Genomic DNA, 23,163 nt, shown 5'->3' with positions numbered 1-23,163 from the left:
GGAAGACATTTTACATCTTCTCGAGGAAAACCTGAACCGCAGTACTCGCGATATTGCACTTGAATGGTTTTCTGAGACACTACTGTATAGCGTGTTACAAGGGCATATAAAAAGTGTGCAGGTTTTGACTTCAAGTGATGTTCAGCCACGTGTAGGGTTTTGTAGTTCCTGCATTTTTTTTTATGTTGAAAATATGAAATTTTAGACCGCAGGTCGCTTATTAAAAATTGAAATATCCTATAGACATAACTCGCCTTTCGGTCAAACTTTCTTGCACTTGCAGCGAATCGGATTATGAAATAGGAAGCTACGAGCAGCAGCGGTGATTTCCACTGATAATCCGGATAACGTTAAGATTTACCAACCAACGCAGCGTTTACCGTTGGAGTAGGCAATAATTAATAATACAAGCCGAAGTACATCGCAAAGAGCATACATATGCAGCAAAGCTAAGTAGATTGCTGCACCGGTACCACCCAGATTATGATCGCAGTAGGTTAAATTATTTATTCTCGAACTAAATCACGTATTCTGTGACGGATCTTAATGCCGCTTTGGCCGGGTCTCTCGTAATCTAGGCAACAATGAAATTCTAACGTGGAGCGAAAATGAGTTCTGAGAGAGCTAAAATAACACGAAATATTTCATCTTGCTCATAAATATTCCAACGGCTAATGGCAGAGGGTTTCAACCCGCCAACCGTAGACGTATGAGTAATTTTAACAGAAATAAAACATTTTTCTACGTGTATTCTTCCATTATTTTTGCAAATTTTAATTTTCCCACGGCAAATGGAAGGCCGTTTGTCGGTTTGGATGTGTGAATTAATGGAAATCATGATTCATGGGCTATCTATGTAGCAATATTAAAAAAGGTACAAATACTGCCTCACATGTTAGTAATCCCAGTATCCGCTTCATTGTACAACAACATATACATACCTGTCTGAATCTGATCTGAAGCTTCGCATCGATCAATCTATTCGATAGGTCGGCATGGGGTGACGGTGAACAATTCTGTTTTTTTTGCTGAGGGACTATGATTTTAAGATCCAGAAAAACAATTACCTATTTTTTTTTTAATTCGCAGTCTGCTACAAACTAGCAGTAATCTTTCCTTTGAAGTTAAAAATCATTTAAAATATACATAAATAAACAGTAAACAAAAAACATCTAACCAGTGGAGAATGTCATTATGTATCTTTTTGAAGAAACAAAATGTACCTCCATCTTGAAAACCCCAAAATAGAAAGTTTCACGAATAGACGTTATCTAAACCAATTTCATTCTTAGCCCTAATCAAGTCGGCGAGATTGACTAGCTTCACGGACACATCAGCCCTAAGTTGGGACCGCAAAATGGAGGCCGCTTATGACTAATTCATCGGTATTTGTAATTTGTATGGGAATTTGAAATTCAAAAGGATTCTATTTCCTGAAATAAATTAAATTCTGCTCCGAACCGCAACTTTTGTCCTGGAAATTATCACATAAGGGTTGGATTAGCAGATTTAATTAACTTTTTAGATTAAATTCTCCAGCGCGAAAGTATTATCTGGTCAAATATGTGTCACATCGACCGTGGACGGATATTGCCGAAAAAAAAAGAGGATTTGCAGGCGAAATTCGCGAGGGGATGTTTTACGACACGGCGTATCAACTGATGGATATGGTTCCTCATAAAGTCGTTTATAGGGACGAATACTTAATGTACTTGCTATTGATCGAGTCCGTAAGGATGCATTTTTTTGTAAAATTTAATTTTTCAGATATAGAATTTTGAGAATATTAATATGGTTTTGTGTTTACGACGTTAAGGATTTAGTGTTTTAGTGAAAGAATGTAACTGAACGCGTAAATTGGAAACATGCGTGAAAGATCAACATTAAGATTTGATTAAGGCAAGAGCAAAATAAGGCCTTCAAATCGTGTAAAGTATAATAAAATCGAAGGCGAAAATACTGGATTAGGATAATGATTACATTAAAATCGTAGAGAATAAATATAATTTTGTAGCAAGAGTTTATTTATTTAAATAATAAAGCAAACATTCAATATCAATAACGGCCATTATATCATTTACGAATGTGTTAAATAGAAGGGGTCCTAAGTTGCTTCCTTGAGGCACCCCAGAAGAGGCAACGTATACATGCGATCCAAAGCCATTAAAGGCAATTCTATTCGATAGATAAAAGCTAAATACACTAATTAATGCTATAGTCTTTCCGAAGTCAGTTGAACATGAGTTTCATAGGCGTCCTTAAAAAAGTTTTCTGCTAAAGGTAGAAAATTATAATAATTTGTATATAATCTGTAGAAAATTACTATTATATGTTCATTTGACCAACAACATATTTTAATTATTTATGTCCTCAAACAATTTTATTATATTGATGGTAAATTTCGTTTTGTTCCGTTTCGAAAGGTCAAAAGTACCATGTTGTAATAATATAAGTAAACAAAATATCCCTCTTATTTCTCCCTTTCGCAATTGTAATATGAATGATGAATAGAAGGTGCCTACAATAAATTAAAATAACCTGAATCACACCAAATTCCGCATTGCTGCACTGCACTGTTAGGCCATTTGTTGACAACTGAATTTATGGCCAGGTCGCCCAGTGCTGCTGTGTTTGTGCCGCGTTTGCCCGCGCGCTCATTCTTCAACTGGCCAGACCTGAATATGGGCATAGCTAAACAAAAATGGGAACAAGTTTTTCAAATATTGAAAAATAATTGTAATGTATATGAATGTACAAATAAGGTAGTTATATTTTATTTTTCTTTCTCTTCTTTTATTATAGAGCTGGTACATCCAATGTAAGTACAGTTTCCTAAATAGAAATAAATTTTGACCTGTTTATAGAGACAACATACTTATTTTACGATCATTCTCTTATAGTCCAGACGGTATCAGTTTCAAAAAGCCATATTTGGGTGAATCGTATATCCACGGAGATTTTTGGCTTTTTGGCTTTCAAATATCACTAGAAATAAAATTCGACCAATGTTTAAACAAGCGCCAGAGCTCTCCTAATTGACGGATTCGGATTTTTCAAAAAAGTTTGAAAGCTTGAGAGGCCTTCTATATGTGATTAAATTTTCAATTATCTAAGGGGCTTGGTTTTTGCTGTGCAAAATTTTGAAAATTTGCAAATTTTTTTTCAAAATCTGGATTGCAAAATTATTATGCAAAATCTATCGAACCGATTTTGATGAAATTTGGTGTGATAATTCTACGTAACATAACATGAAGTTTTTTTGAGCCAAATATAAAGGTCCTATACCCAATTTAAATACCCCAAAAAAATTCCCTAAAAAGTATTATTTTTTAACTGCATTTTTGCGATTTTTTCGATTTTTACCATAATAATCATGATTCATTCGATTTGTAACTAGATATGTTTTGTAAAAAAATTTAATTGCAAACATTTTTTTCCTCTTCCATTTTCGCCTAAAATCAACTCTTGAAAAGATACATAATTAAATAGGAAGAAAAATATGACATTTTTCGAATTTTTTTAACATATTGTGCCGCCAAAAGTTAAGCCCACGTTTTTTTTATGCGCATAGAAAAATTTTCATTTCTAGTGATATTTGAAAGCCAAAAAGCCAAAAATCTCCGTGGATATACGATTCACCCAAACCGAAACAGGTACCGCCTGGTCTATTAAACTTAAATCTATGAATATAGTTTACACGAAATAATTAGTAAAGATGATGATACCACTTATTTTAAGCAAACCCGTTCGAAGTTTTATTAAATTATCATAATTGTTACACATAACTTTACGGTAATCCACTTAATTTATCTAGAATAAACATTTTGTTAATTAATTCTAACAGTGAATATAATAACCAAAGCCATAACCGAACCCATAAAAAGACCTTAATTCATTTAAGTGCGACTTAGCTGCAATTAGTTTCCCTCTATATTATTTTTATGACAGCAGCGTCAGATTAAGTTATCACATTTAAGAATGCCGGGCGGCTTGGATATAATCCGGGGCAGGTGTTTATCCAGATAAGAATTCTTGGGGGTATATTAATGCAGTGTCCCCAGGTAGGCATTTAGTACTTTTATGTTTATGTTGCAGACAGCGGGGGTGGAACGATTTGTTAGCGTTTTCAGGTTCAATTAGCACTGAGCTGCAGTTAGCTCAAGAAGTAGGGCAAACCCGCAAAAATGCGTTGGTTCGTAGATTAATTTAGATTTAACAACTATCTCTTCTTTGCTGGATGATTTTTCTGATTTGATGTGTGAGTTTGACAATTCGGTGCATCAATATAACAGTGCAGTTGGAGGGGGCACAGGGGCTCCACAAAATAAATGCGCTTTTATCGTAAATTTGAAAAGCAAATTTGTTTTTCTTATCAAATTTAAAAAAAATTTCCAGCACTAGCAATGACATCAAACAATTCAGTACGAGTTTGAAGAACGTGATACACATATGCAGTATATCTCATCAGCAAGATTATCTTCGTGAAATTTACATGTATCTGTTTTTATAAAAGTACTCCCGTATTTCTCTGATGTTCGGAGACCGCCTGCTCCCAAGTTGGCGCACGTTTTTTTCGTTATCTGACGCGAAAAACTTCGGTAATCTTGTTTAAAAATTTCCTTTCATGATGACGGTTTAACAACTTTCCGGCGTACCAGATTACCGGCAAACTTTTAGAAAAATCTTTATCCTATATTCAATAATACGGGAGTCGAAGTTTCGCCCGGCAACTTTATAAATCAGGCCCTGATTAAAATAAACGCTGTGTCTGTGGAAATATTCAAAGTAAACATCCTTGTTGTGCGAAAGTTTTTAATAGAGAAGGATTGGGTGCGGCGGGAAGTTGCACTTGAGGCTTTGCGGGGATGTTCTTACGGTACAGTAACAGAATTTGATTTAGAAACGGCATCTACAGGGTTTGTCATAATGGGGAGTAAATGTAGAAACGGTAAGATCACTCTATCTTGGCTATTTGTATGTGTCTGGTCTTTGTCACGAGTCTCAATTTATTACTGTTGAAGAAATTAGTAGAATGTGGCTTGTTAGTATTTTATATTTTGAAATATTGAAATATTTGAAAAACTTGTTCCCGTATTTATTTAGCCATACCCATATAACAGCCGCATCGGGCCACCCGGCCATAAATTCAGTTGTCAATAAATGGCCTAACAGTGCAGTGCAGCAATGCGGAATTTGGTGATTCAGGTAATTTTAATTTACTATAGCCACCTTCTATTAATCATTCATATTGCAATTGCGAAATAAGAGGGATATTGTGTTTACTAATATTATTAAGATGACAACATTTTAATACTGTCGGATCGATAATGAAACGATCTTTCAGAATCAAGAAAAAAAAATAGAGGGTTGCTATTTAAAAAAATGTCGATGACGTCATTACTCGAAAACAAATGACGGTTGAAAATCGCCTTTTATGCTAAAATATGTATTTTTTAAATTAAGAATCGACGTGTTCGAGGATTTTTCCCAAAAAAAATTTGTATCGTTTTTACTGAATTTATTCCATACTTTAGGCGCGTACTGTATAGAAATTATAATAATTTTTTACCTTTAGAAGAAAACTTTTTTAGGGACGCCTATGAAACTCATTTGATTTTATTGCTAGGCGTTTTTATACATGTTCAACTGACTTCGGTTACGTGTTAAACTTATTCAAAGATATTTACATAAATATTTCCAATCCTGAAAAAAATAACAATAGATACTTATTAATTTTATTAGAAACGCATGCAAATGGAAACAAGTACGAAGGAAAACACATTTTTATTATTCTTTTTCCAATATTTTTCGCGAGGAACAAACAAATTGAAATTTCCACGCCAGAAGTCCGTCGCGTCCGTATTTTTCCGCGGCACGAATCTCTCGAACTATATTCCTTAAGAATTCCTTATGCTCGAAATTTCATTTCGAGCTCCCCCGCATGCCTCGGCTTGTTGACTTTATTCAGAACGGAAAGTGTGGATGTGTAAACACAGGTGTCGCCTTCTTTCACTTCCCCGATAAATTATCGGGGTTTAGTGTTGATTTAAATCATAAAGCCATTTCGCCCCGAGTTCTCCGCGAAAGTTCTGACAGACCCTTTGGAAATAGTTAATTGCCTCATTTGTACGGCATCTGAGAACGAGAACCAGACCGCCTTTCAATTACTTCAGATGGTCGCCACTTGCGAAATTTTTTTTGCAACTTCGGCCTCTTTGAAGTGAAACGCTGGGTGGGAATAAGCCAATAAAGTTCGGTTATCGGAACTACTGTAACAATTTACCACGGCAGGGGCGTGCCTTGAAATTTTCCATTTGGAAAAATTGTCTTAAAATAATTATACATACGGTTTCCATGATTTTTGTTAAGCGTTAAAACTTGTGTTGAATTTACATAAAATAAATTCTTGGAAATAATTGTTTCAGCAACAGTCAAATTGTTTCCTACCCTTAAGACTTAATATAACCGACGGCACATACTTTGAAACAATTGCATACATAAATACATTTGCACTTAAAATTAAGTGAATAACTCGGTTTAAGTATTTTAGAAAATTACAGCATAAATTAGATCGATATTTTTTTAAGTCGTTACAAGTTATTAAATATTTACGTGCATTTACTGAAAAATTTGCATCTCATGTCAAAATAAATTATCTACATCTAAGCTTCGCATACGTTTGCGACAATTATTATCTTAAAATTTGTCTAACTGACAATTATTTTGGCACAAAAAACGGACGACTATGTTTGTTTTAATATACAGGGTGTGCCAAAAGTACCGGAATGGCAGGATCTCTTGGAATATTCAAGGGATAGGGTAAAAGTAAATCAGAAGGAGTTCAGGAATTTTCCCTGAACATCCGATAGTGACCTTGAATTTGACCCGGACTTATGACCTTCAAAGTTATATCAAGGTCACGAGAATTTTTTTTATTGGGACCCATAATTTTGACCCGGAAATGGAGCGCAGAAAATTTTCCGTTCGGATATGACCTTTAAATGACCATGAAGGTCAAATTTCAAAAATGACCGAAGGACAAGGAATTTGAGGTCAGAGCGGATTTCAAATCCAAGGTCACGAAATTGTAGCCAGGCTTATAAAAGTTTTAAATTTATAAAGTATATTCGTTAAAAATATGATGTATAATGAAATTAAATTAATATTTTGACCTAAAACGTTTAAAAAAATTGCAAAAAAAAATAAAAATTATAAATTCAGCTGGCTTATAAATTGTACGATTCTGAACGACAAATTTTGAGTTCTAGAACTAAAATATAATAAGTAACTCGAAACAACAAACTGTGTGTCGGACATATGTGGCGCCCGGTTGTCGCGCAAACCGCAAGAGGGAGAACAGTTTGTAAACGTGTAAATTGCCTGCCATGGATTATCGACTTAACGTTTAACAAAATTACGGTATTCCGACGTTATTACGTCAAAATCAAACAAAAGAGAGTGTTTATTTAGGCTATTACTTCACACGGATCGACAATTATGGGACCCACATGTATTTTTTACGGATGTTTCGAGACCGCGGCAACATGAAAACCGGACAATTACGCTTTAACAAATCGTGCTCGAATCTATTATGGCGTTCAGTTTAATTGCCACCTACGGATAGCCTGATTTGAGGTGTAAAGAGATTGCGTACGGGGAATCGTGATATATTTATTTGTTTGCACAAAAATTTCAGGGATTCTAAGCTACCCGTCGATATGGACGTGACTGCAAAAATTGCCGACGGGAAATTGCTTTATGGGCGGCCGCAAAAACAGACAAATAATTGTCTTCAAATTTTCTCTTTACGCTGTTGTTCGTGGGCCTAACTGGTTCTAGTAACGCGCGAAATACATTCGAAAAGGCGTATGAATTCCAAGGTACTTAAATAAATTGTTAGAATGTTGTGAGGGAAATAATAATAGATCAAATAGCTGGTTTTTAGGCGGATTTTCCAAGCTATAAGAATAGATTAAATGAGCTTGACTAATCCGTCCCGTGTTCCTATACGGAGTCACAAGAGGTAGGTAGAGGATCCAAGAAATGGACGTGTCGAAGCGAGGTGTCGAATTCAGGAGAGATCTCCGAAATAAGGCAGTTCCTCCTTGGGTTCCACACTGAGCAGTCTACTTAGTTTTAGTGTCTCGGATTAATTTAATAATGGATAAAGTCTTTTTTGAAATCCAGTAACGTTATGATACTGATCATAACGGTAGATAGATAAATAAATAAATAAATAACCCCTCAGGATACAATTTTCTGATGTTCACATGTTGTCCGTGATTTTTCAAGGCGAAAAATTGAAGGAAGTTGCTCTAGTTTATCGTTACGTTGCGCTTCAAAGATTTGAAGTGAAAATTTAGCTAATGTGAATAAAACTAAGGTTTACCAATTGAGTTGATTTTCTCGATTCTACCGATGGACGTCAGGAACCGCAGAGTTAGAAAACTGTTTCTGTCCACATATGTCCAGGATCGTGTGGTATTTTGTGAGTGAGGGGTGTGACTTTTAAAGGTTTTAGGGTAGTTTTGTGGTGAGGTTCACCCGAAGTTGAAGCCCAAATGCATATAGTCTGTAATTGACCCAAAGTTTTTGCACACTTTTCAAGTTAACTCTTACAAAGTCCCAGTAGCAGTAAACAAATTTGTTTCAACCGACCAATTTGTCCGAAAATGAGCGCAACCAGAGCCCCGTGCGGCATTCTCACGGCTCCGTTATTTTTTCCAGGAGATTTAATGAAAAGAATCACGTTGCTCCATTTAATTGAAGCAAAACCCCATCCGAAGCCGAATAAGCAAAAAGTAATCCTTAAAATCTGTTTACCTCCAATTACAAGTAATTGGCGTGGCCGAAAGCTGCGGAGCAGCGGTAATTATTTTAATTATCGTCTCCATACGAACGGACTCTTAGCCGGGGCTCTCATGGCTCGTCTTCGGGTATGTTAATTAAAATTCTGTCTTATTCCGCACCTGTGATTTTGAGGAATTTTTCGGGACTCTCCGAAAATTACATAATAACTATTATTACCGCGACACGAATTATACTGCATCCTGGCGATGGCACCGTATTACTTCAGTTATTACCGCCCATCGGCTTCGACTCTCGAGTCAATTCTAGATGGGGAAATTCACCTTGCATTAAATATTTTACTGTCTGGGATATTAGTTTCCCGAAGAATTTTATTGTGCCAGTATTAGCTGTCATCGGAAATGCGACATTCTTGCAATTGTTAACGGATCGAGCTCGCATAGAATGAAGTTGGAATCACGCTATACCGACTGGCGTGTTTAAGTCATTGAAATAATTATTATGTGCATTATTATTTAATCTATAATAATGCACATTCACACCTCGCATTGTACATGCACAGTAATGGGTGATGATGTTCTACTCTACAAACTCCGTAGACGGTTTGAGCTTGCGCATTGAATAATGCAGTAATTAATGGACAAAATTTGAAATTACGGAAAAACCAACAAAAATTTTAAACAATGTCTAACTTTAAGATCTTGACTGAATTTTATTCCGAAAATGTATCTACCCTTTATTATTTCATTGCCTTTTCCTCGAAAATTTTAGACGTGACATTAGTAAGACCGTAACAAACAAATAACTATTCTCTTTGGTTGTTATAGTCTTTCTGAAGTCAGTTGAACATGTATAAAAACGCCTAGCAATAAGATTTAACGCGTTTCATAGGCGTCCCTAAAAAAGTTTTCTGCTAAAGGTAACAAATTATAATAATTTGTACATAATGTGTAGAAAATTTATATTATATGTTCATTTGACCAACAGCATATTTTAATTATTTATGTCCTCAAACAATTTTATTATATTGATGGTAAATTTCGTTCCGTTTCAAAAGTTCTCCAAAATGCCATGTTGTAATAACATTAGTAAACAAAATATCCCTCTTATTTCTCCCTTTCGTAATTGTAATACGATTAATAGAAGGGGGCTATAATAAATTAAAATTACCTGAATCACCAAATGCCACATTGCTGCACTGCACTGCTAGACCATTTGTTGACAGCTGAATTTATGGCCGGGTGGCCCGGTGCGGCTGTGTTTGTGCCGCGTTTACCCGCACACTCATTCTTCAACTGGGTTGCCAGACCTGTGTATGGGTATGGCTAAATAAATATGGGAACAAGTTTTTCAAACATTTCAATGCCTACTTGCTGCGTTCTTCAGTTGAGATCGGAAAGACTATACTAGTGACTGTACGAGACGCTCCTTCAGTTTCATTTAAATTCAGTGTACTACCTAAGAATAAATGTCTGAGACATTAACATAACATTCCATCGCAGATTGTCGCAATGTTTCATTCGAGTTTTGTTTGAAGTTGTTGGAGTTTCTAACTTGCATATTAAGAAGATGAAGGACGTCGAGCTACCTAATTTTATGAATAATGCATTATCTGATGTTTATATTAGTATTTCACATTACCAAAAACAAGCATTTCGATGGAATACGACGAAGATGTGTCTTCCCGAGGTTTATTCTTCATTTAGTGTGTTAATTTCTGTTCGTTTGCTCTTGCTCTTTCAAACCGTTTTAATAATTAACATGTGCAGCAGAACGAAAATTAAATAATTGTACAGGGTGAGCCTTGAAATGTGTACATATATTTTACACTAAACAATAATTTTTAAAAAAACGTCTTTCAATAAACAAATATCGAATAATAGATAAATTTGAATTGGGAAATACATATTTTGATTTTGTACAAATATGCTTTACATAAAATGACACGCTGATTACGCTAGAAGAAAAAGTTTCGCCAATTAATTAATTTCAATGGATCATACCAACCGCGAATACATTTGTGTGCAGTTTGCGGCAACATTAAAAGAGATTTTAAATTAAATCCTGCAATTATTACATTTGTTACGAATCGCCAGAATGCGTTTTACACACCAGGTAAATGATACATTATTAATCACATGCACCCGAGGACAAAACAACTCTATTTGCGTTTTACTTAATTAATTAATTAATTCGTTCGGTTCCCTAGAAAATCGCGCCAACTTTATATGATATTCGTTTAATTCCAGTTGATATTGCATAATCAACGTTTGACTGTTCCATTTAAATGCAGTCAATTAATTAAAAACGGTAAATATTTATTAGCGGGGATTATTCTGTTGTTATTGTATTTTATCGCCGTTTTCATTATTATATTTGGAAAACGTACTGTTTCAATTGTTTGTTGGATGAAATATGTTGATTAAAGAAGTATACGGGTTGGTTATGAAGAGTTAATAAGTCAAAGTGTGGAAACGCTATTACCACAATAATAAGAAGGAACATTTTTAGAACCACTGACTCCTTTAACAGTACAGCTGGCTCTGTTTACAGGTTTGTACAAATCAATGTACGTAAAAAACGAGCGGCGCGCTATCTACGGACACAACTATCCACCTCTTTTATGCGGGAGACAAATCCCCAGGGGTTCTCAATAAGCCTCAATAATTTTGATTATTGACTTTTCACTTCTAAGGGTATAATTCAGCAGCAAACGCACCGATACGTGTAAACCGCACTGTTACAGTCGCTAAACGTATAAATCCGCGTCGACCGTCCAGATTTATAACTCAGGTTGGTTAACTTTTCATCGTTAACAGAGAAATTTGTTCGGCATATGCCGGAACGTGCAGAATTCCCGACGTTTCAATTGAAATGGTCGGTCGGCAATATATTCAAGTTAAGTTTGTTGGCGCCCTGATTTACTACCTTCCAACCAAAGGTCTTCACTATATTTTCCAATGAACGGATCACGGATTGTATCGAATGCGAACATCGCTTAATAATTTATAGGCTTCCCTGGCCGGATTGTTCCACGCGTGACAATTAGTCCGGACCCGGAACAGGCGATGATCCCAAAATCAATAAAAACACCAAACTTCAATTACGGACGGAAGCGGAATGTGTCCGAAAATGTGTACCCAGCGTGTCGTTTTTAAAAACCTACGTTTACGGCGTCAATCACGAAAATATAGCACGTACAAGCTTGTGTTAATACAATAATATTTTTACCTTGATTCTATGCACAAAGATGAGGTCAGAAGACGAAGACTTACGCGAGAGATAGCGCAGCATATTACTATTCAGCAGACTGCATTTGCAAAAGAAGTCCAAACCAGAACAGATGTCCAATGTGGAAAACCTACTACAGGACAAGGTGGACAAGCTCAAGAACAATCCTATGGATAAAGCTACGATTCAAGCGTCTAATATTCCCAAAGAACTACACAGGAATCTCATTTCAAATGATTCAAGAACACCATATCTTTTTTGCCTTTCAAGGGTCCCGATTTCAAACGTACCATTCCGACCAATAGTGAGTCAACCACTGTCGCTCCACCTAGTGACAAAGACAACACCATGTCAAAACCACTAGAGATTTTATTGGCAAGATCAAGGAAATCGAACTAGATCCAGATGACATTCTAGTGAGTTTTGACGTGACGCTGATGCTCACAAGAGCACCAATTAAAGAAGCTTTGGAACAACCTCATCGAAGCGTCAACTAGAAGACAAGGATGAGAATTTAATAGAAATCCGAAGTTTTAGTTCAGATATGTTGACGATACACCAATTTTTTGGCCCAATGGTTATAACTCATAGGATTCGTGAACCACGTACATCTGGACATCAGCATCACCATGAAGATTGGAAGAAAATGATATCATGCCATTCCAAAAGTAATTTTTTTTTAATTCTTCGACGTTAACTTCACTAAAGTTGTCTTTCGTGTACAATATTTTCAATTGCACAAATACAGTCGTTGAACTTATATACTTTTACAGAAAGGAACAAAATTTATATCTAATTAGAACGTTAATACGAGAATTTAAAATATATGTTGATAAATGGTCAAATGAGATGAAACTGGAATTATCTTTTCAACTCTGTAGAGCTTTTAAATATTTACAAGGAGTTCTTTCCATCTCGTGTGCTGAGGATGCCACTCAAGGCAAAGTTATGAAAAAGGGAATAGTAAAAAAGCAAATAGAAAGGATAAGCTTTTAGTCTACACGAGATCCTGTTTTAGGAAGATGTATCGTATGCTACAACATTCCCTTTCAATTTTTACCTCATTGCTTTATATCAATAAAGGAACAAGATGCCGTTCCGTCGTAATGATTATTGATAACAACCCGGTACCCCATCCATTTCTATTTTCCCTGACAGTCCAATAATCACGAGGCGGTATCCGTGGAAGGAGTTTTATAATGTCTTGCGCGGAATAGATATGGAAATGAAATGTGCTGAGACAGAAGCATTTTATTATCTCAACTATTAGGCTAATTATTTGGAATTCTGTCGAAGAGTGTGTGTTTATTCTGCTTTATATCCCTCGTATGCGTTAGGAAAATAAGGGTATACCATTAACAACACACAAGTCTATTTCGGGTTCCCCTTGAGCATATTTTTAAGGACCCCTGCACACATAAAGGAAATCCATCTACGATTGACGCATTGTATCTTTCCGACTTCCGTCAAATGACGAAAACAGAAATTTAAAGAATATCGCCCTCTCCAAGGGCTTAAGGCAACAACGATCGCAGCTGTTGGGCAATTTGGTTTCTATTTTTGTAAAATATCCTTTCTCCACTGATCTGGAATTCTGAAATTGTTACGGGGCAACAGTGATGTTTTATGTAGGTTTAGTGTGGGATTATAATACTGGGAATAAATTCCGTTTTATAATACAAGGTGCGATGTTTCAATTATGTGGGTCAGCTAAGATTTCGCAGAATTTGATATAACCGTATTAACCTTGTTCAAAAAATTAGGACGGATTATAAAATTATAATGTATATAATTTGCAATCGATCGGTACAATATAATATAAATTATGCAGACTGCTAAAAATAGTTTAAAACATTTTAAAAATAAGAAAAAGGAGATACAGTACCGTCATGAATTACTGTATCAGGCCATTTTAAGGTTGTTTCAAGGTCATTTCAATGTAAAATTGAGAACAAGCCGACCAATGAAGTCCAACCGCATGTTATACAGGATTTTGGGATCCCCGAGACAATTGCTACTGCATTTTATTTTCCAAAATAAGTTCATATTTACGAGAAAAAACAGCTGAAATGTTGTTTTAATGTAAAGATGCATTCAAGGAGTATATTTGCTTTACAACAATAACAGACAATTCTCTTCTTTTAGATCACAACATTCCGATTTCTCTTATAAACAGACTATCATCATAAACTGTCTTGTAAGGTTATTGTCCCCGGTGAATTTTTAACGACTAGAACACAAGAATAACTCTTCAGAGTACTACTGAAGCCCGTATTTAAATATTCGATGCGTAACCATGGTTATTGAAGAAAAAAAAAACAAAAAAAGCATTCCGGACCATCGGAGTCGTTCCAAATTTTTTGCCCGCGTTGAAATGAATTACGGGAGAGTTTATTATTGCCGGCGTTCTATGCCGCGGTTGTAGGCAAAAAATATTACTTGCCGAAAAACTCGAAGAGGTGGAGTTAAAGTAAACAAGTAAGACGGATGGCGGCCCGATTGCCTGAAAATTCCTTTAAATAATTTAGAGTTGGAAATTGAGTGTTTGAAACGGGCATTAATATTTCACCGGAATCCGCTGGAAGAGCACGCCTTAATCATTTCTTTTATTAGTTGGCCGAATCAAATAATTTCGCAGCGAAACAACAATGGGGAATGAAACTTATTTAAAATTTATGAAGTCACGTGGTTCTCCAGTTAACTTACCTCCGATGCCTGCCGCTTTGTTCTCCTTAATTAATCCTTTTCCGCAAGGAATTTATTAAATTATAATTACAATCACTTCCCAGCCAGGCTCCCAGGAGTTCCACGAGGAACACGACAGATGGGACATTTCTCGGTTTTTTTTTCGAGGATGATTTTGCGCCCGAGCGGAGCGAGGTCTGGCAATCGAGTCCGAGAGTGGTAAATTGTACTTAACTGCTGCGTGTTTATCTGCTCTTACAGTTCTTTATGGTTCATGAAATAAAGATTAGGTTTTATTTTTTGACATTTCATAATCAATTCATTTTGGAAATCTTGCAAAGTCGCCTTGATTGTATGGATTTTGTCGTTTCTAAGGTGTTTATAAACAGAGCTACATAAAAGTTGCAATTTTGCTGGTTTTGAATTATTATTTCTAAATTACTAGGGTTCTGTTTCTCACCTAGAAATTCTCAAGAAATATATCAATATTAGATTGGAAATTAAAAATAAAATTTCACGCTTTTTTACGTGCTATCAAGCAGGTAGATATTACAACCAACCAGTCGGCAAGAATACCCTTTCTGATTCCCAATAAGATTGTACAGTTTTTGAAACTAGAACATCCTGAAACATATACAGGCCATTCATTCTGAAGAACATCGGCAACGTTACTGGCTAATACAGGAGTTAAAATGTATTAGCAATCAATAGACATGGTGCGTGGAAATCCGCCACAACTGCAGAAAGTTTAAGTAACAAAAATGAAATAGCCAACAGGATTCTTTACAGTGACACCAGGTTCTAGTAGTACGTGGCATCATGCTGTTTTAATGGATCATTGAGCCTCCCGTGACTGAAATGGAGCGGTCAAATCTTTTTGAAATGTGACAATTAGTAAACGCGAGGGGGATAATTATCCAGATTTTATAAATGTTATTAAATGTAATAACTGTACAATTGCTATAAATATTCATTCATAATAATTAACAAAATGTAATGTTTATCTAATATTTCTATTTATTTGTTCATAAAATATGCATTTATAACTCGAAATTGCTTTTTTCCTTAGGGAGGTAAGTTACCTCACTTACCTCCAGTTGTCCATAACAATTTCCACTTCTACGGTAAAATCCACTTACCTCCTTAAAAACAATGTATTAATAGTCTATTTACTATAGTGGGAGCAGATAAAACGTATATTCAACGCGCCATTAGAAAAACGAAAGTGGAAAAATAATAACATGTTAACATTATTGAACATTCATATTTCGATTACAACAGAGAGATTTACTATTAAAATATGGCGATACCAATGACGAAATTGAATTAGATCATTCTCTTAAATCTGTGTATGTACTTTATACGCGATTTTAAATGAAAGTGCGTGGGTGTGCAGCTGCGAGCAGCTTTTATAAGTCGATCTACAAAAAGAACTATTTATCCCAAACACTTCGTCGCGCTGCATGTCGGCGACAGCGAGAACCCGACAAACTCGGCCGAGTAGATTTTCCGCTATTTTTCTTTGCCTTAACACTTTTTATTCACTCTTTATTGCTGGCAATTTCTCGGAAATAATTTAGAACGCTCGCCGTCCCGCAGTACTTTTTATAGCGGCTTACCTTTGTGTATAGCACGGTGTTCTATTGATTTTCAAATTTCAATGGGAGCCGGCATTCTTACTCAATACCCCATTTTCTTTCATCAACCTGTGTATACGGCACACGCCTCACACAATCACGCTTAAATGTAATCGGCTGGAGAGGCCTTTGTGTACAAATAAACAGGTCATTAAGGGAGTAGGGATTTATACAAACGGGTAAATAATGTGGGCCTTACGCTAGTTTCTTTTTTTTGTGAATACTATGTTTCAGAATTACAGAAGCAGCCTCATTAGCTGTCGTATGTGTCGATCTTTGTTGAATATTACATTGCGACGAATGTAAGTGACAGCTTCTGAAAAATCGTATTTCAACAGCTGTCACATGACAAATCCAATTTAAAGACGATCTAGAATTAAAAACAATGTCAATCAGTTCTGTAGAGAACATTAAATTGCTAGGAAAGAAATAGAAAATTATTGAATAAAAATATTTTGAATCGCTTCAATATCGTCTACATGTAAAAGCATGTTACATAATGTAGTATAACAACCCCGGGTTCGATCGAAAAAAAAAAATATAAACGTAGTTGTGGCCAAAAATATGTGATCGTCATGAGGAATACCTACGTTGTATAAATCCATTTCTAATTGACCGAACGGCGCTGGCTACTAAGTTTAAAGAGGGGAAGTATGGTTTAATTTTATAAAACAAAAGCAGAGTAAATACACCTAACTTTATTATTTACGTACAACAGTCTTCAAATTAAACATGTGACAAATAGAAAGAACAATAAAAACATTAACAACCATTTAACATAAAATGAGAGTGCCAGGCTCACCTAGAGCTCCTGTGGGGAAAGAGCATGGCAGAGAAACCCACGATCGTTGCTCTAACTACCCAAATATAAATACAAAACAACCGCTAACAAAAGCCATAAATTAAGATCCTTTGCTAATGATAATTAACACCCGACTTATTTAATTTCTCCCTAAATGTCACCTCACTCAAATTCAACATACACACTTCCAAGTAAAACTGAAGAGGTTTGGTGTTAGTTAGCCGGCAGGGCCAGAAGGTACTGGAGTCCGATATGGGAGGCAATCAAGCTATGAGTTGGGATTTCGGAAGATCTGTTTTAGCAATTCTTTTTTTTGTATTTAATTATTCTTTTTACAGATTCATTCCTCACGGGAGAAAATGTTAATAAATTCAACAAGGCTCTTATATGCGTAGTGAGTACAAGAAATGCTTTATTATTAGATTTTCGAACAACGTAATCATGATAAAACAAGTTGAATGTGAAACAAAGGAGTTGTTATTGCAATATCTGGGCAGTCACGACAATATATACATATTTTAACATGTAATAAATGATGAGCAATCGCTAATAATAATTGTAATAATTTTACCTCAGAAAAATATATGCCCTTGAACATAAAGCAATTGAAGCTAAACATACAAAGAATTATTATCATGAAACATCTATAACTATCACAATCATAAGATTACATAGAACAATTAACAACAAAGTACTTAGAGAATAATTACCTGTTAAACACTTTGATTTTTCACTACTTTTATATATTACTGTACTCCGATCATCTTACTTTCCACTCCGCACTACTCTCTCTCTCTCCAAAACTATCTAGGATTCCTTCCAGAATTCCCAACCTCAGCGTTTGTTTTTGCGCTTCCTTCTACCAACTGTCAATATTACGTTTTCATTATTATATAACACCCACGTTGACGTTGAAGTTGATACGATAAGTATGGTTTTGCACAATATTCAATGTGAGAGGAAAATGACAATTCCATGTCGACATAAACACCAAGGCCTTTAATGGTATTAGATCTCTCTAATATTTGGACATTAAAGGTATAATCAAATACAATAGGGAATTACTAATACATAAATGTTAAAGCTTTACGCTTAGAAACGTTCATGGTTAAGTTATTTATGTTACACCATAGGTACCCCTATTTTTTCCAGCTGTTTTTGAATTAGGGGGCAGTCGTGGATAGAGTCTCAATCTTTATGAACAACTTAAGAACATCAGCAAGAAATCGGATGTTTACATTCTATTATAAATAATAAGTCATAAGTGGTAAAAGTAGCAATGGCCCAAGGTTTGTTCTCTGGGGAACTCCAGACGTAGCTAAAAAGTAATCAGATTGATGACATACTGCTGTCTAGTAAGGCTTCACTAAAACCAAAATAGTTAAGTTTTTTAATTAAAATACCATGGTCAACTGATATGGAGATATGTAGCTCCTCACTAACGGATAAATTGCTAGATAGAAAGGCATTTAAAATGACGTAGCAAATTATTTACGCCTACAATTTTATCCGTTTAATACCAAGAACTTGCCGTGTGTCTTACTAATACTAATCCTCAATAGGTATTGCAAGTTTTATGTTGTTATATTTTAATAGTATCGAATTATTTTAAAAGATAGAGAAGTTTAAGAATTTAATGTGACAACAATGTTTGTCGCTTGTAGTGAACTTTGCCCTATTCAAACATATGGGTTAGAATATATATATATTGGTTTCTTATATTACGAAAATTTTTAATTAGATTAAGCGACTTGACTAGGGTCCGGCTAGATGCACCAAAACGCTTCAAATCTGCCCAAAACACCCCCTAATTTATTCATTCAAACCGGGATGCAAATTCCACCCCGAACCCGTTTTAATACTAATCGCTCGCGCCGAAATATCCCATATTCCATGCACGCCAACACAAACTCCTTTTGCGTAAAGCGAAAATAGAAAACCGCATAAAAGCCGTCATTGTGGGGTTTTCGGATTTAACGAGGAGACATCCAAAGCGAGAGAAAGACCCAGAGGCGATAGCGCACAGCAATCCGTCAAAGGACCTGATGAAATCAGCTTTTAATTAGGACATGGTATAATATCGTAAATGGTCTCTGGCGCGAATTAGGGAGCATGATGTCACCACGGTCCTATTTGCTAGTTGCCGTCCGTACAAGGGACGTATTAATCACGGGTCTATCTGATACAGCCATCAAAGTCCTTTTCGTCGGATTCGTTTCAGTTTTATGAGTTTTTTAGGGGCCATTAGTCCGCACTGCGATGACGGACAATAGATTTGAGAGTAACAAAAAGTTTTATAACACAGAAATAATAAATCGGATATGGAAATTCGAGATAAATCAGTTTCAAGCGTTTCTCATGAATTTTTTTGAGTAGGACAAGATTTGACATTATCAATATTTTGAACTACATTTACCGCTTTTGTCGTTGTTGTTGAAGTAGTAGTAGTAGTGCAGTAGTAGTTGTTGTAGTTATCACTGCTGTTGTCGTCGTTGTTATTGACGCTATTGCTCTGCAACAGCAACAGCTACAACAACAACAACGACAACAACAACACCAGCAGCAGCAGGAACAACGACAGTAATAACATGTGCAACACTAAGTAGACAGAGATTCCTTCCTGTAGTAGTCAAAGCATTCCTTGTGAACTCGATAGAACGCTTCGTACTCTCCTTACGCATACTGTCGACTAAGGAAACCAGTTTAAGTAACAAGATTTAAGAGCGTTATCAACATCGTTGCCTTAGATTAGTGTGGTGGTCGCAACAGACAATTTTTCTAAGAATATGAACCGCATTGCGGGTAAAATTGTGAAAATTGTGACGCGTGCTTGAAAAAATGTACGGATTTTCACCTTTTTTTCACTTAATTTGTATAAAAATCACCCTTAAAATTATAATATCCTCCCAATGGGATCATTTAGTAAATTTTCAAAAACGTTCTTATTTGCCGAGTTGCTGTGTAGCGACCGAGCCTGGTACTCATTGCCTAGCTCTTTGGTCTTCAATAGAGATCGGAAAGACTATGTCTCTAAGTATTAGCAATTATAGAAAATATAAAATTTAAAGCTAAATAATTCAAAACAAAAATAAGTTTTGTATAATTTCATAATGTTAATTACTGATCAGTTGCCCGGACTAACACACCTCCTTTTGTTTCAGATTACTAGATCCCATCCCGGGATTTTCAGTCTCTGAAGTTTGAGATGTTCTACTAGTTAAATCCTAGGGTAAGTCGGTGAAGTGAAGTAGGTGTTTGTTAATAATTTCACGTACCTTGTAACAAATCAATGTTGACCGTAAACCTTACGCGTGTCTACCTTACCAACCTCGCAATAAATATAGCGGCGGTGCTCGTTTTCAACGTATTAATAGCGTAATAATTTCGTTCCTGTTTTAGCGTAATTTTCTAAATAATACCTTTATGCCTGTCATAAATCCGCATAATTCTCAACCTGCTTATGTAAAAATCGATGGATTATACCCCGGCGCCGCCGCCAAATGCGGTCATTAGTGATTCCTCCTCTAATTCTCCATTTTCACGCACTCGTATAATGAATGAATATTTCTACAAATAAGTAAATGACGGATTTTCCACTACGGTTCTGAAATTAAGTAAATTAAAAAAAAAAGGGCGGTTTGGAACACAATTCCAATTTTTGCGGTGTGTTTTCACATAATTAAGAACAAGATCTTTTAATATTGTTAGGACAGTCTATGAGTTTTTGACATAATTACAATTTTTTGAAATGTTAGAAGGTGACTTAAAAATATTTTAATAGATTTAACAGCAGGTAAATCTCCAAAAGTTGGGTTATGTTTAGAAGGCGTGAATCGGGACTCGCTAAGGTCCGTTTTAAAGTTTAAAAAATACCTTTTTTTCGAGATTCAGAAAATAAAAAAAATGTATTTACCCATTTTTTATGATAACTAAAATTATTTATTTTTTATGAACAGTTTTTGTGCAGAAATTTTGTCACTACTGGTATTGAAAGTGTAGGAAAACCTCTAGGCTGTGCTCAAGCAGATAGAGCAAGCTCCATCTCTCGATATGATGCACTTACCTAGTATATCAGATAGATATTTACAATAAAGTATAGCCTAATGTAAGTAATTAACTAACTTAAAATATTACAACAGTAGTAGCCAAGAACAGGGACAACAAATAAGAAAAACAATTTGGCAATGTAAGATAACCTAGAATTAGCAAAAATATAGTTGCTCACTGATTACTAAATAAGTATTCTGAAACTTTGGTTTTAAAATTCTTTGAAGACAATGTTTTAAAGTCATCTGGCAGTGCATTGTAAAGTTTTGAAATGTTATAAGTAAATGATCATTCGTAGAAGCTAGTTTTATGTGAAGGTGGTGTTATAAAATGGTTAGTTCTAATGTTTTTATTATATCAGTACGAAATCGAATTTTGTTATACAAATACGAGGGAGTTTTTGTACAAATTATTTGATGATTAGGCTCAGAGTTTGTAATCTCTGACGATTATTCATATTTAACCATTTCAAATCCTGTAATTTATGAGAAATGTGACTTCTGCGTCGATGCCAAATACGTACCTTAGACATGAATTCTGACATCTGTATTCTGTTTTTGTTTAAGACATCAATACGTGGATAATAAACAGGGGCACAGTATGAAAAATTTGACAAGATAAGTGGTTGCAACACGATGGTGCTCCTCCACATAAGGCTAAAAGAGTTACAGACTATTTAAAAAATACTTTCCTATTTACTTCCGTCATTATGTGTATTGTTCTAATTTTTTTCTTGGAGTGACCTTTTTTAAGAAGGACATAGCAACTAATATGTAAACAAACCTGTGACAGGAGTTACAGCGATTGTTTTTCACAGTAATGTTGATTAAGTCATGACTAGTTCCAATAGAATAGAATACATTTTTGTATGTTTGTTACTGTAACTTTTTAAGGAGAAGAGATAGAGAAAACATTTCTGCACAAAAAATGTTCATAAAAAATGGATAATTTTAGTTATCATAAAATAAAGTTGATGTCACTTTTTTTGTTTACCGAATTTTGATAAAATATCCATAAATTCTCCCTTTAATAACAGAAATGTTCCCATTCTACGCGACATACCTACATATTTCATACACCGACCCTTTTTCTGCGTATTCGGCTCGTTAGGGCTTGCATGGAAATGTCACGGAATATCTTTATAAGTCAGGTCTTAATGTTCCCTCATGCCGGGAATTGTATATCTTGCTCTCCTCCGAGAGACGTCGCGCCGAGACATGTGTCTAAATAGAACCTTCGGGAACCATACCGGAAGTTTTGGTTTAGGCAAACTCCGGAAAGGAGATGCCTGGGACTTGTTTTAAATACAACGTACGTGTGGAATTCGTTGGATGTTTGTATGTCTATTGATTTCTATCTAAAAAGAGGTGTTCAGTCCCTGGTAAAAATAGAATGGTGAGGTCTCGAGACAACAAGCGTAGGTTAACAACAGATATATTTTTTATTTTAGATTCTTCAAATTAAACAAAAAGATAATACAATTTTACTTATAAACGAAGACCAAGTTATATTATACCGCATGATATTATTAAAGTTCGACAATTTGTGACGTTTGACCTTGTTTTGAGATACATTTTTGGTGTTCTAAAACGTTTTAACATCAGGTGTAACTTAATTTTCGACGACAAACATGTTAGGTAGCTATTTTATTTTTAATATTATATTACTTTCTGCCACAAAAATCATGTAGCAAATGCAAGACTTGTAGTAGTTATATTCTATATGTTAGTTATATTCTATATATGTTTGACCTTTTGAAAATTTAGATCCGACATCCAATTTTTTCAAGTCGGGGCCCCTGCTATTCCTCACAGTGGTGCCTCCAGGAAGCGCTATGTTCATGTCATTCATCCTAAAACACTTTCCAAAACGCGTAAATATTTCATTAGTGGAAGGATCCACTGTTCCATTTGCTTTTCTTACAATACAATTAGATTGGGGACCCCAGAACTG

At 35.3% G+C, this 23,163-nt stretch overlaps 1 protein-coding gene across 2 annotated transcripts in view; it reads left to right on the top strand.

Moving 5' to 3' along the window:
- The window catches only part of LOC108907675 (irregular chiasm C-roughest protein-like), a 130,817-nt gene that overhangs the window by 40,237 nt on the left and 67,417 nt on the right, over positions 1–23,163 (top strand). For both annotated transcript variants that reach the window (XM_018711453.1, XM_018711452.1), the window contains exon 4: positions 20,325–20,392. The gene's annotated coding sequence lies outside the window, so the exon portion shown is untranslated. The remainder of the gene's footprint in view (positions 1–20,324; positions 20,393–23,163) is intronic.

This window comes from Anoplophora glabripennis, unplaced genomic scaffold (assembly GCF_000390285.2).
Source record: "Anoplophora glabripennis isolate ALB-LARVAE unplaced genomic scaffold, Agla_2.0 scaffold51, whole genome shotgun sequence".
Classification (NCBI taxonomy): Eukaryota; Metazoa; Arthropoda; class Insecta; order Coleoptera; family Cerambycidae; genus Anoplophora; species Anoplophora glabripennis.
Note: the sequence above shows the minus strand (reverse complement) of the source record. Positions and strands in the feature narration are given on the sequence as shown.